Source organism: Peromyscus maniculatus, chromosome 6 (genome assembly GCF_049852395.1).
Source record: "Peromyscus maniculatus bairdii isolate BWxNUB_F1_BW_parent chromosome 6, HU_Pman_BW_mat_3.1, whole genome shotgun sequence".
Taxonomy (NCBI): Eukaryota; Metazoa; Chordata; class Mammalia; order Rodentia; family Cricetidae; genus Peromyscus; species Peromyscus maniculatus.
Genome location: NC_134857.1, coordinates 51,236,287 through 51,247,692, shown reverse-complemented (window position 1 = coordinate 51,247,692; position 11,406 = coordinate 51,236,287).

Sequence of the window (11,406 nt, the reverse complement as noted above, 5' to 3'; positions counted from 1 at the left end):
AGAGAAATTGACTAGCTGAAATTCAGAACTGTAAAAACTCAATTATGAAATTAAATAATGTTTAATGACATTAAGAAATGATAAACTAAAGATTTCTCCATTGGACTGCTTTCTAATTTAAAATAAACCCCTTTGCTTATGCAGTTTTTGATGTGGTGTGTATTCAACAATGGTGTGTTGTGTAAGAAATTACTGGTAGCTAAATACTTTTTTTACCACTGTGCAATAAAATTTTCAAGATGAAGAAAACAACTACCCTGCAACCTCATATATAATGCATAAACATTTTATATAATACCAAGTTTTTAAAAGTACTTTAGGCAAGACAATATAAAATTTTAATTCTCGTTGTTTATTTTCTCTTGTTTTACAGGGCTTTGAAATATGTAGTAACTGTACATATCTAAAGCATACTATTTGAGGAGTTTTAATATGCAGATATATTCATAAAGCTGGCAGCAAAATAAAGATGATGGATGTTCACCCCCAACAGCTTTCAAGTACCTACCTGTAATCATTTCCTCCTCCCACCCACACCCACCCACACCCAGTGATATGCATCCTGTCATCATATATATACTTTCATTTTATGAAAGTGCACTCTACAGTATGTACTCTTTCTAATCTGGATTCTTTCAGTAGCATAGCATTTCTATATGTATTTATGTTGATACCTATATCAATAATTCATTACTATTTGGGCTGACTAATATTCCACTGCATATATATTCCACAGCCTATTTAGCTGTTCGTTGCTTGGATTTTGGTGCACAAGCCACAGCCCCAGGAGTCCCCACAGACTGTGCTGGGCCACCTATCCAGAATATACCAATTAAAGAGACCACAGTGGTGAAAGGCAGAGAAAAGAGATTTAATGAACACGGCCACGTGGAAAAGAACAGATTAAAGAGTTCAGAGATGCCAAGCCCTTCTTTGTAGGTAGTAACATAAGCTTTGGGTTTAAATAAAGGGAGAATTGGGACGTGGGGCAATAGGTATGCATAGTTAAGCAATCATGCTCAAAGTGTGATCTAGTTACCTGAGTTTGTATCAGAAAATCCTGGGCTCCAGCAGCCCCAAGAAGTTAAACTCAGCCACCCATCCCTGTACACCAACTAAAGGTATGAATGACAATAAAAAACAGAGAAGAGAGATTTGTTCAGTATGGCTGCCTATCGAAGAGGAGCAAAGAAAGGAGTCCAGTGACCATCTTTGGGGAATGGACATGGGGTTAGGTTTAAACAAGGACAATGGGTCTTCATAACTAAGCAGCTCAGTCAGGGTGTGATTCCACTCATGGCTGGGCCCCCACCATCTCAGATCAAGCCCTACAAGATGGTCCTGCAGAGTGGTCTATTAATTCTTAGTCTGTTAATTACTATCATCAATACAGAGGATCAGTCTGATTTCTATGACGTCATTGCTTTTTTAACTTTCCATGGATTCTTTGTGGATTTTCCATCATGCATCCCGAGCCCACTCATCTCCCCATCCCCTAGTTTCTGCCCTTTGCCCTTGCAACCTCCTCCTGCCCCCCCCCAAAATAAGATTAAAAAAGTAAAAACAAAAAAAAAAAGCAAAAAAAAAATCTCAGCATGCAAGTTGTAGTGTGGCCCAGTGAGTCAGACAGAATCCCCTTTAGTCCATACATCTTTATTTGAAAGTGTTCATTGCAATGAGTCATTGGTCTGGTCCAAGGCCTCTGGCTTCAGCTACACCATCAATACTGGGCCTGCCTCTTGGATATTCTATTGTTGCCTTGTGTCATGGAGATCTTACTATGGCTTTGGATCTGCAAGTCTGACCCATTCACATGCTCTAGCAGTTCATTGATGAGATGGGTGTTGGGGTGGGCTACCTGGTAATCCTGGTTCTGCACCTAAGTCATAGCTGGGTTGTTCAGCCTGCCAGCTTTTCCCTCATCATCACCATCTGGATGAGCGCTCCAGCACTGCCCTGGCTAGCTCACCCAACGGAGCAGACAGCAAGGAGTGGGGCAGTTCCCCTGCTTTCACACCCTTGAGCCAGCTCACCCACACTCACACACAGGGCCAGCTCTATTGTTTTGCCCAGGTGAGGTGCAAGGCCCGCTCTCCTGATTGCTGCACCTGGTGAGGAGCAGGAGGACCAGCTCTTCCAATTTCAAGCCTCCAGCTCTCCGGCCTGTCATAGGTGACAATGGGTGGAGGTAGGTCATATGTCCCCTACCCTTACCACCCCATGGCATATAAGAGGGGAGGGCAGCTCTCCTGCTGTCAAGACCCACGGAGGTTTCCTAATGGAACTTACTCAGGGTCCGAGACTATGAGCTTGCTTTACCCAGCAGGGCTGCATAAGGGGATGATTTGACCACAGGCGTTGTTACCAGGTGTTTGGAAGAGTCTACACTTGGCTGTGCAGTGTGCTTTGATCTAGCAAGAGAGAGGTCTTTTGCCCTGCCCCTTGGCATTGTTATAAAAAAGCCTTTTGAAGAGGCAGAAGGGGCTGTTGGGTTTTGATCCAGGTCCTCCCGAAACTATCCTGTGTTTCTGTCGGTCTCTTCTCTGCTATCTTTCTATCTACAAGTTTCTTATTCCTCTCTCCTCCTCCTAGGAACCCTTTAAAAGGTGGGAGGCCATCACAGGCCTGGCTTACCTGTGCCTCCACCAACAGGGTCAGCTCTAGTGTGCTGCCTAGGCTAGGTGTCATGCCCACTCTCCCAGGAGGGGAGTCTATCTTGAAAGGTTTTGCTTTCCCTGGAATTCAAGGTAATTCAGGAAGGAAGGTTAGAAGAGAAGATGGCAGCTGGCAGACTGACTGGTTGATAAAAAGGACAGTGTAAGGGCAGCTCTCCTAAGAAGTGAGTGCGTGAAAGCTTTAGTTTCAATAACAAAGAAAGAAAAGCTGACAGAGAAGACAGAGTCCATTCCAGATGTCTTGGTTGCATGAGCAATTGCAGCTGCAGAGGACCAAAGCCACAGTTTTAGACAAGGTGGGTCTCAGAGAATTTTCAGTTTTTAGTAAGAGATTATTGGAGAGAGAGAGAGAGAGAGAGAGAGAGAGAGAGAGAGAGAGAGAGAGAGAGAGAGAGAGAGAGAGAGGCAAAGACAAAATCTGGGCACAGAAGCTACACTGGCAGAAAGAGAGAGGATGCTGGGAGGTCCCCTTTTCTCTGCACTGGGACATCCAGAGCACCTACAAGAAGCCATCTCACAAAAGAGCCCGGATGAGTCAGCAGATCAGTGGTGCTCTGGGAACCTACAGGAAGTGTTGAGGACCTAAAGTCTGAGTGAGATCTGGCCTGTATGATATCTCTAGTTAGAAAAAACTGAATCCAACCTGTGCAGTGGACTGCCGAGGGGAAATCTGATCCCATCCATTGCCGAGTGGATCACATAGCAACAGCATCAGCAACCGCCCCCATGAGAGTGCACAGAGGCAGAACTAGGACTGTGCCCCACCCACACTGGGGAGGCAGAGGCAAGGCCTGTGTGGTGGTTTGAATAAGAATGGTTCCATAGGCTCATTGATTTGAATGCTTGGCCACCAGGGAATGGCACTATTTGAAAGAATTAGGAGATATGGCCTTGTTGGAGGAAGTGTGTCACTGGGGATGGGCTTTGAAGTTCCAAGAGCCCCAGCCAGGCCCAGTGGCTTTCTCTTCCTGCTGCCTGCAGATCCAGATGTAGACCGCTCAGCTACCTCTCTAGCACCATGTCCGCCTGCATGCTGCCATGCCCTCCACCACCATGATAACAATGAACTAAATCTCTGAAGCTGTAAGCCAACCTCAATTAAATGCTTTCCTGTATAAGAGCTGCCATGGTGCCCAGGGATGAAGCACATATCCACCGAAGGTGAAACTCAATAGGTAATCTAGCATGTCTCTAGTTTTGAATTCCATCACACTACTTTGCATCTACAATCCAGAAGCCTGCTTACATCAGAGAGGAATGTGGCATGGACCAGAGGGGAAATACACAGGTTTTAGAACTGGACACATCTGGATTAAGGCTACCAACACACCGATTTCTAGTTGTGTGGCATGGGCCTCGGATCCTAAGTTATTGGAGAACTAGAGAAAAGATTAAAAACAAAATTGTACTAGACGACAATCTAGTTCAGAGAGCAAATAGTGCCTGGAACTCAGGGCCAACACATTCTTGTCATGGTATCCGGGATTCTGTTTACCTTTGACAGTGTCCCACTCCAGGGTGTACTACAAAACGGATCCTCTGAAAAGGTTTGAACAGATGTGGTGCCGAGCATGTGGTGACTGCTGCCTACATGTGATTTTAAAATCTGAAGATCAAAACGTAGATGTGACTACAGGGACAGTGTGCTGGTTAGTTTGCTGTTGGTTTTTGTCAATTTGACACAATCTACAGTCATCTGGGCAAAAGGAACATCAAATGAAAAAAAAAATGCCTCCATCAGATTGCCTGTCAACCAATCTGTGGGCATTTTCTTGATTAATGTCATTGACTGTAATAATGATTAATGTGGAAGGACTCAGCTCACTGTGGGTGATATGACCCCTGGACAGGTAGGCCTGGATCTTGTAGTAACGCAGACTGGGCAAGTCATGGAGCAAGCCAGTAAGCAGTACTCCTCCATGGCCTCCACTTCAGTTACTGCCTCTAGGTTCCTGCCTTGAATTCCCACCCTGACACCCCTCAGTGATTGACTGTGTGAGCAAAAGAAACCCTTTCCTCTTCGAATTACTTCTGGTTATGGGGTTTTATCACAGCAACAGAAAACAAACTAAGGCAGATGGCACAAAACAAGTCACATTTACCTGGAGAACATCAATATCAATATCTACAATCAAGAACAAATAAATGGTCCTGGGTCAGCAAGATGGCTCAGTGGATAAAGGCATTTGCTACCAAGCCTGAAGAGCTGAGTTTGAGAACCCTGAGGGCCACATGGTTGAACTAGAGAACCAACTGCGGAAGAAAACCAGCTCCTCTAACCCCACACACATACTCCATGATACATATGCCCCTCCCACTAAATAAACAAGTGAAATAATCTTTTAAACAATTACATGTAATTTTATGTATATATATATATATGTGCACAAAAAAATAAATAAAACACCATGGAAAACAGCGAGAGAGAGAGAGAGAGAGAGAGAGAGAGAGAGAGAGAGAGAGAGAGAGAGAGAGAGAGAGAGAGAGTTGCCATGGTCACTGTGTCTTTTCACAGCAATAGAACACTGACTAAGACAACCTGCTCCTGTGCCCCACATCTATGGGGTATGCACAGAGCAAAGGATATCTATACCACACCCTACACCCACACCCACCTCCTTAAGAGCCTGTAAAAGCTAACACGGGGACCAGAGAAGCACCCATTCCACAGGCTATCTCTTCCCTCAGTTGATTATTTGCTTTGATGTGCAGAAACCATTTTTATTAGCTGTGATCTTATTTAGGAATCTGCTATTTTGCCTGGGCTTTTAGGTTGCATTCAAAAAAATCTTTGTCCAAATAAATGCTCTTCTTTTTTTGTTTTGTGTTTTCTTCTATTAGTTTCATAGTTTAGAATCTTACATTTGAAAGTTTGATCAATTTTGAGTTGAGTTTTATGTACTGAGAGATTCAACAGTCTGGTTTCTTTATTCTCCACATGGAGCAATTACCCAGTTTTCTCAGCATCGATTATTGAAGATATTTTCCATTCTCTGGTGTATATCATTTCTGCCTTTGTGGAATATTGGTTAGCTATAAATACAAAGATTTATTTCTCAATTTATTCCACTTTTTCAATGTGTGTTTTATACCAGTACCTGTTGCCATAACATCATAGTATATTTTGAATCAGGTATTCTAATGTCTCCAAATTTGTCCTTTCTGTTCAAAGTTGTTTTGACTAATTGGAGTCCTCTGTAACTCCATGTTAAGTTTCATGATTGTTTTTGTAGTTATACAAACAAAGTTACTATATTTTTATAGGAATTGTACTGATTCTGTAGACCCCCTCCAACAAGTCTCCATTTCCCAGAGGTTCCACAACCTTCCCAAATAACACCATCAGTTGGGGAGTAAGGGTTCAAACACAAAAGCCCATGGGGACACAGCACAGTCAAACCACAACATAACCTAAACTGAAGATGTGGTGAAATTTTACCACTAGCTGGGATGCTTACATAGTACAGGTCCTCATTTCCAGTGTGCTAAATCACATCTCAGGTACACTGTGCCCATGAGTGTATGGGAGTTATATGAGTGCATGGTCACCTGGGTGTACAAGTGAGGCGCTGATCAGTGCCAAGTGCTTCAGCATGACCTTGCTGGGCGTCTTGGTGCTGTCTTGCTAAGAGAGGTATACCAACTGCTTCCTTGGGGTGAGAGTGGGAACACAGGACTGTTCATCTGTTTCTTGAAGACTCATTGGGCCAAGCATCTAAAAATGGACAGCTCAACAAATTTGTGTGGCCACAGGAGAATGGCAGGGCTATCTGCTTGCTTTCTGAAGACCACGTTGGCCAAGCCTCCCAGAAAGGGCTACTCAGCTGCTTCTCTGGACCTTTGTGTTCCAGAGAACACAAAAGATGTATATGGATGGACTTTGGAGTGTCTCTTGGAGCTGAGGGTGAATAGACGAGTCATCTGGCCACTTCACAGTTATCAGGAGAGTGCAGAACTGCCCACCTGTTTTCTTGAGTCCTTAAATGCTGACACACATACCACCCCTCCACCCCCTAACCCCCCATCCCCACTTCCACCACTGTGAATGCTTTCCAAGGCCAGGTACATGGACCTTCTAGTGGGTTTACATGGCAGTGTAGCTGGAGAGTTTTCTCTCTGGGTTCCGCTAATCCCCAGCAGTCCCTTAGCCCACTTATAAAATAAACATACAGACGCTTATATTATTTAAACTGCTTGGCCATTAGCTCAGGTCTATCATTGTCTAGCTCTTACTCTTATATTCAGCCCATTTCTATTAATCTATACTTTGCCACGTGGCTTGTGGCTTACTGGTACCTTACATCTTCTTTGTCCTGGCGGCGGCTGCAGTCAGTCTCTTCCTTCCCTTCCTGTTCCCTTAATTCTCCTCTCTATTAGTCCCGCCTATACTTTCTGTCTGGCTACTGGCCAATCAGTGTTTTATTTATTAACATATTTGCCATACAGAACATCCCACAGCATGGCAGGGTCAGCAGACCTGCTTTGTTGCTTCCCAGAAACGTAAAAGCCATTCTTGGTTTTGCATATATCCCACCCCCAAGAGGCCATATTTGACTGGCATGATGCAATTTTTCTAAATCTGGTCTTGAACTACCTTACTCTCCATTTGATGTCATGGGAATAGAAAGGCCTTCCCACTCTGGCCCATGGAAATACAGTATACTGCATGTGCTATATGAGCTTCATCTACTGCTCTGCCTGATTCTTCTTGCTGGATAAAGGTTTGAGATCCTGGTCTGCAAATCCTCTGCATGCAGCTCTCTCCTTCCGGGCACTCTGCTCTTCCATAGTAATGTACCGGCCTCCTACTCTGTTTCCTCATGTAAGGTGGGATGCCAGGTTCTGCTTGCTTTTCCCTTTCCAAGTACTGACTCCCACCTATTCTGAGACCTGCAAGCTTGGGAAGTAAATCATGAAGTTCATCTTATCTGTTCCTTTTTCTCAGAAATTTCCAATGTCTTAAAAACATTGTTCCAGATATTTTGTATGGTTATTAAGTTGCTTAAGATAAATGTTGTCTCTAATAGCTGATAACCAACAAAAATTGAAGTTGATTATAATTTTAATGCTTATACAAAATCAAATTTGATTTAGGCCCATCATCTTCCTACAACTTATGTAAATAAGATTATGCTGGTTAGTTACATGAACTATATTAATATTAATAAAATATTGTGGTGATATATTGTGTCCCCCACAATATTGTGCACCCTAATAAAGCTTATCTGAAGATCAGAGGAAAAAAGCTAGCCACTATATTAAACATAGAAGTCAGGCAATTGTAGCACACACCTTTAATCCTAGCATTAGGGAAGCAGAGATCCTTCCAGATCTCTGTGAGTTCAAGGTCACACTGGGAACAGAGCCAGGCATAGTGGCACATGCCTTTAATCCCAGCACTAACCATAGAGGTCTGGAGGTCTGTGCAGAAGACGGGAAATAATGTAGCTGGGTGAAGAAAGGAAGTGAGATACAGAACAGAAAGGCATATAGGCATGGGTATACAGGAAATAGGTCTCTTTGGAAGCTGATGAGTTGGTGAGGTGAGATGTAGCTGTGGCTTTTCCTATTCCTCTGATCTCTCAGTTTTTACCCCAATATCTGGCTCCAGGTTTTTTTTATTAATAAGACCATTTAGCAATTCATCTTACAAAATATATCCTTAGGACAGCTTTTTTATTGTGAATACATGCAATTCTTTAAATAGCTATTAAATAGCAAATTTTTCATTGTGATATTTCCAGAGAATGAGAAAGTTATTAAAATTAGCATTACCATGTAATTATATTTTAATTTTTTTAAAAGATGAAAAATTTTAAATCAGTGTTAGTTATGTAAGAAGAATATGTTAAATATGCCTCACCGTTATTATAATTAGGGAATACTCAAATTTACTTAAGCATTTTAAATTCCAGTTTGCCATCAAATTTGATAAGTAGACCTCATTTAGAACAACTTGGATTTTAGGAAAGAATTTAAAATTTCAACTGCCTTAAAAACCAGAACAGCAATTTTAGTATTATATATCTAAAGTCCTTAGACATATGAAGTAAATAAATTCCAAGTGTGCAGGTCTTTTAAGAACCATTAGTTAATTACTTTGAAAACCTTTAATGACATCTTTCAGATTTTGATTAGAATGCCAATTATTCCAAATGACATGTTCACTATAATTTGATCTTCCTCTATTTTAAAACTATTTCCACTGGTGATGAGATTGCTTTCCAGCAATTAAGCTAAAAATGTGTCTTAAATATTCAACACTAGAACCTAAATTATATGAACAATAACACTTCATCCATGAAATTCTACAAAATTTTTTTAGAATTTACTAGAATAAACACACTTGTCTTAAATGAAATAATAATACTCCTGAGGAAAGGAGCCTATTAAAATTCTGGGGCTGTCAAGGGGCTCAATGGATGAAGCATTTGTCATGCAACTTTAAAGACCTGCATTTCGATGGCATCCTAAAATCCTCATCAAACTGGACATAGCAGCACACATCTGTAATCCCAGAACTCCCTATGGTTAGGTAAGATAGGAGGTGGAAACAGGAGAATCCCTGAAGCCCACAGAGCAGCCAGCCTGGCATAGTCCTTGGCAAACAAGAGACCCTGTCTAAAACAAGATGAAAGGCAACCACCAATACCCAAAGCTGTCCCTGACCCTGCGGCATGTACTGTACATCCACACTCACATGAGCACACCAAACATATACACATATGCACATGCCAAACATACACATAAGCACACACAAAATATTGCAAAACTTTTACATCTAAGTTGTGACAGTCACTCAAATCTGCACTCATGAGTCAATATTAACATTAATTCTGGTGTCAATCTAATAATTCTTCTTCATAATCTTATTTGTTAAGAAGTAGTATTTTTTCCACAGAGCTTTATTTAATACCCTTGAAGCCAAGAAAGTAAAAACATCATACCTTTTTCCTCCATGGACTTGACAATCTAGTTGTAAAAGAAGGCAGAGAACCATAAGCAAGTAAATAGCAGAATAGATATAATAAGCTATTTATAACTTGGTACACAATAATGATATTTATTAAAAATCTACCATATCCAGGAATTCTACATGTGTCTACTCCTATCAAGAATTATTTGGGATGGGAAAATTAAAAGTCTTTAGTTGCAAAGACACCTTTATTCGTTCCCTCTCTGCTATCCCCTCCCCCCACCCTTGCCTTTTTCCTTTCCCTTATTAGGATAGATTCATTTTCTCAAGTCAGGGAGGAAACAAACCCCTAGCTCCAGTGTGACCCATCTTGAACCTTGGCCTCTATGCTCTCATAATCAGAGAAGAGAGTCAACTGTTTTCTCCTTTTATTTCTTTTAATCTAGCCAGGAAGGGTGGAGTCTACCTGCAATGCCAACACTCAGAAGGGCTGAAGCAGAAAGGTCACAAGCTGAAGTCTAGCCTGTGCTGACATGGCCAGACCTGTTTAGAAACAAAAACAAAAACCTTGTAAGGTAAAAGTTCATGTTCATAAGCCCCAGCTCAAGTGTCTGTGCTGCAGAGGGGCCTGTGGCTACCAGGATAACGAACACCATTCATCCAATGGAGGGAGTCTTTAACAAGGAGAAGGGATGGATAGCAGAGTAAGATCACGGAAAAGTACACTTACAATTAATAACACTTTAATAGTTTTGGGGAAATCAAGTCATTTCCTCACATTGCAGATCAGCAAAGTGAACATGCATGTTAGCCAGATCTCTGTCGCTGGGTCAAGATGTTTGAAGAGCTGGGGAGTTTCATCCAGCCTTGTGGTTTCAGAAGTCTCCATCCATGTCTGAGCCCTGCTGCTCTGGGCCTGTGAGGGTTGTTACATCAAGGTTCGGTGTAGAGGAACATTTTCACCGCATGGTGGCAGAGAAGCTAAGAGCTGGAAAGCGCCTGGGTCTCAAGAGCCCTTTCAAGGGTATTTCCCCAATAACATAACTTCCTTCCACCAAGCTCTGCTTCTGGCGGGTTCTGCCACCTCCAAAAGGCACCTCAGACTGGCAACCTTGAGCACAAGAACGCATTTCTCAGCCTACAAAATGATGATAAGATTGCAGATAGGTGGACACAAACACGTCCAAGGGCTCCGCTGACCCCTGTCTGCCTTGTAGATGAAGTTTAACTGTGGCAGAGTCAAAGAAACCACTCACCTGGTTCTGTGTTGTTCCCGTCAGCAGCAGTGTGGAGCAGTTGTGACCACGATGTATGATTCCCAAAGCCTAAAATACTTCCTGCCTGACCCCTCAGAGAAGACCCCTGTCCATGACCCATGGCGATATAAAATTGGCACAGCTACTGTGGAAATCAGTAGAGAGGATTCTTTTGAAACTGAATGTGAAACTACCTATCATATGACCCAGTGACATCACTCCTGGATACATACCCCAAGAACCCTAAGTACTACCACCGAGATATTTGCACATCCTTGTTGAGTGCTGCGCCATTCATAACAGCCAAGAAATGGAACCAGCATAGATGCTGTTAACTGATAAATGGAGAAAAAAGATATGTACATACACACAATGGAATTTTATTCCACCATCAAGAAAAATAGGGGACAATCATACGTCAAGCAACCCAAGCCGGACTCAAATACTGCATGTTTTCTCTCCTATGTAGATCCTAGGTTTTAATTGGGGGGGGGGGGATAGCTTAAGGGAGAAGGGGAGGGGAGAAGGGGTAGCAGAGCACATGTGACATGAACGTAGA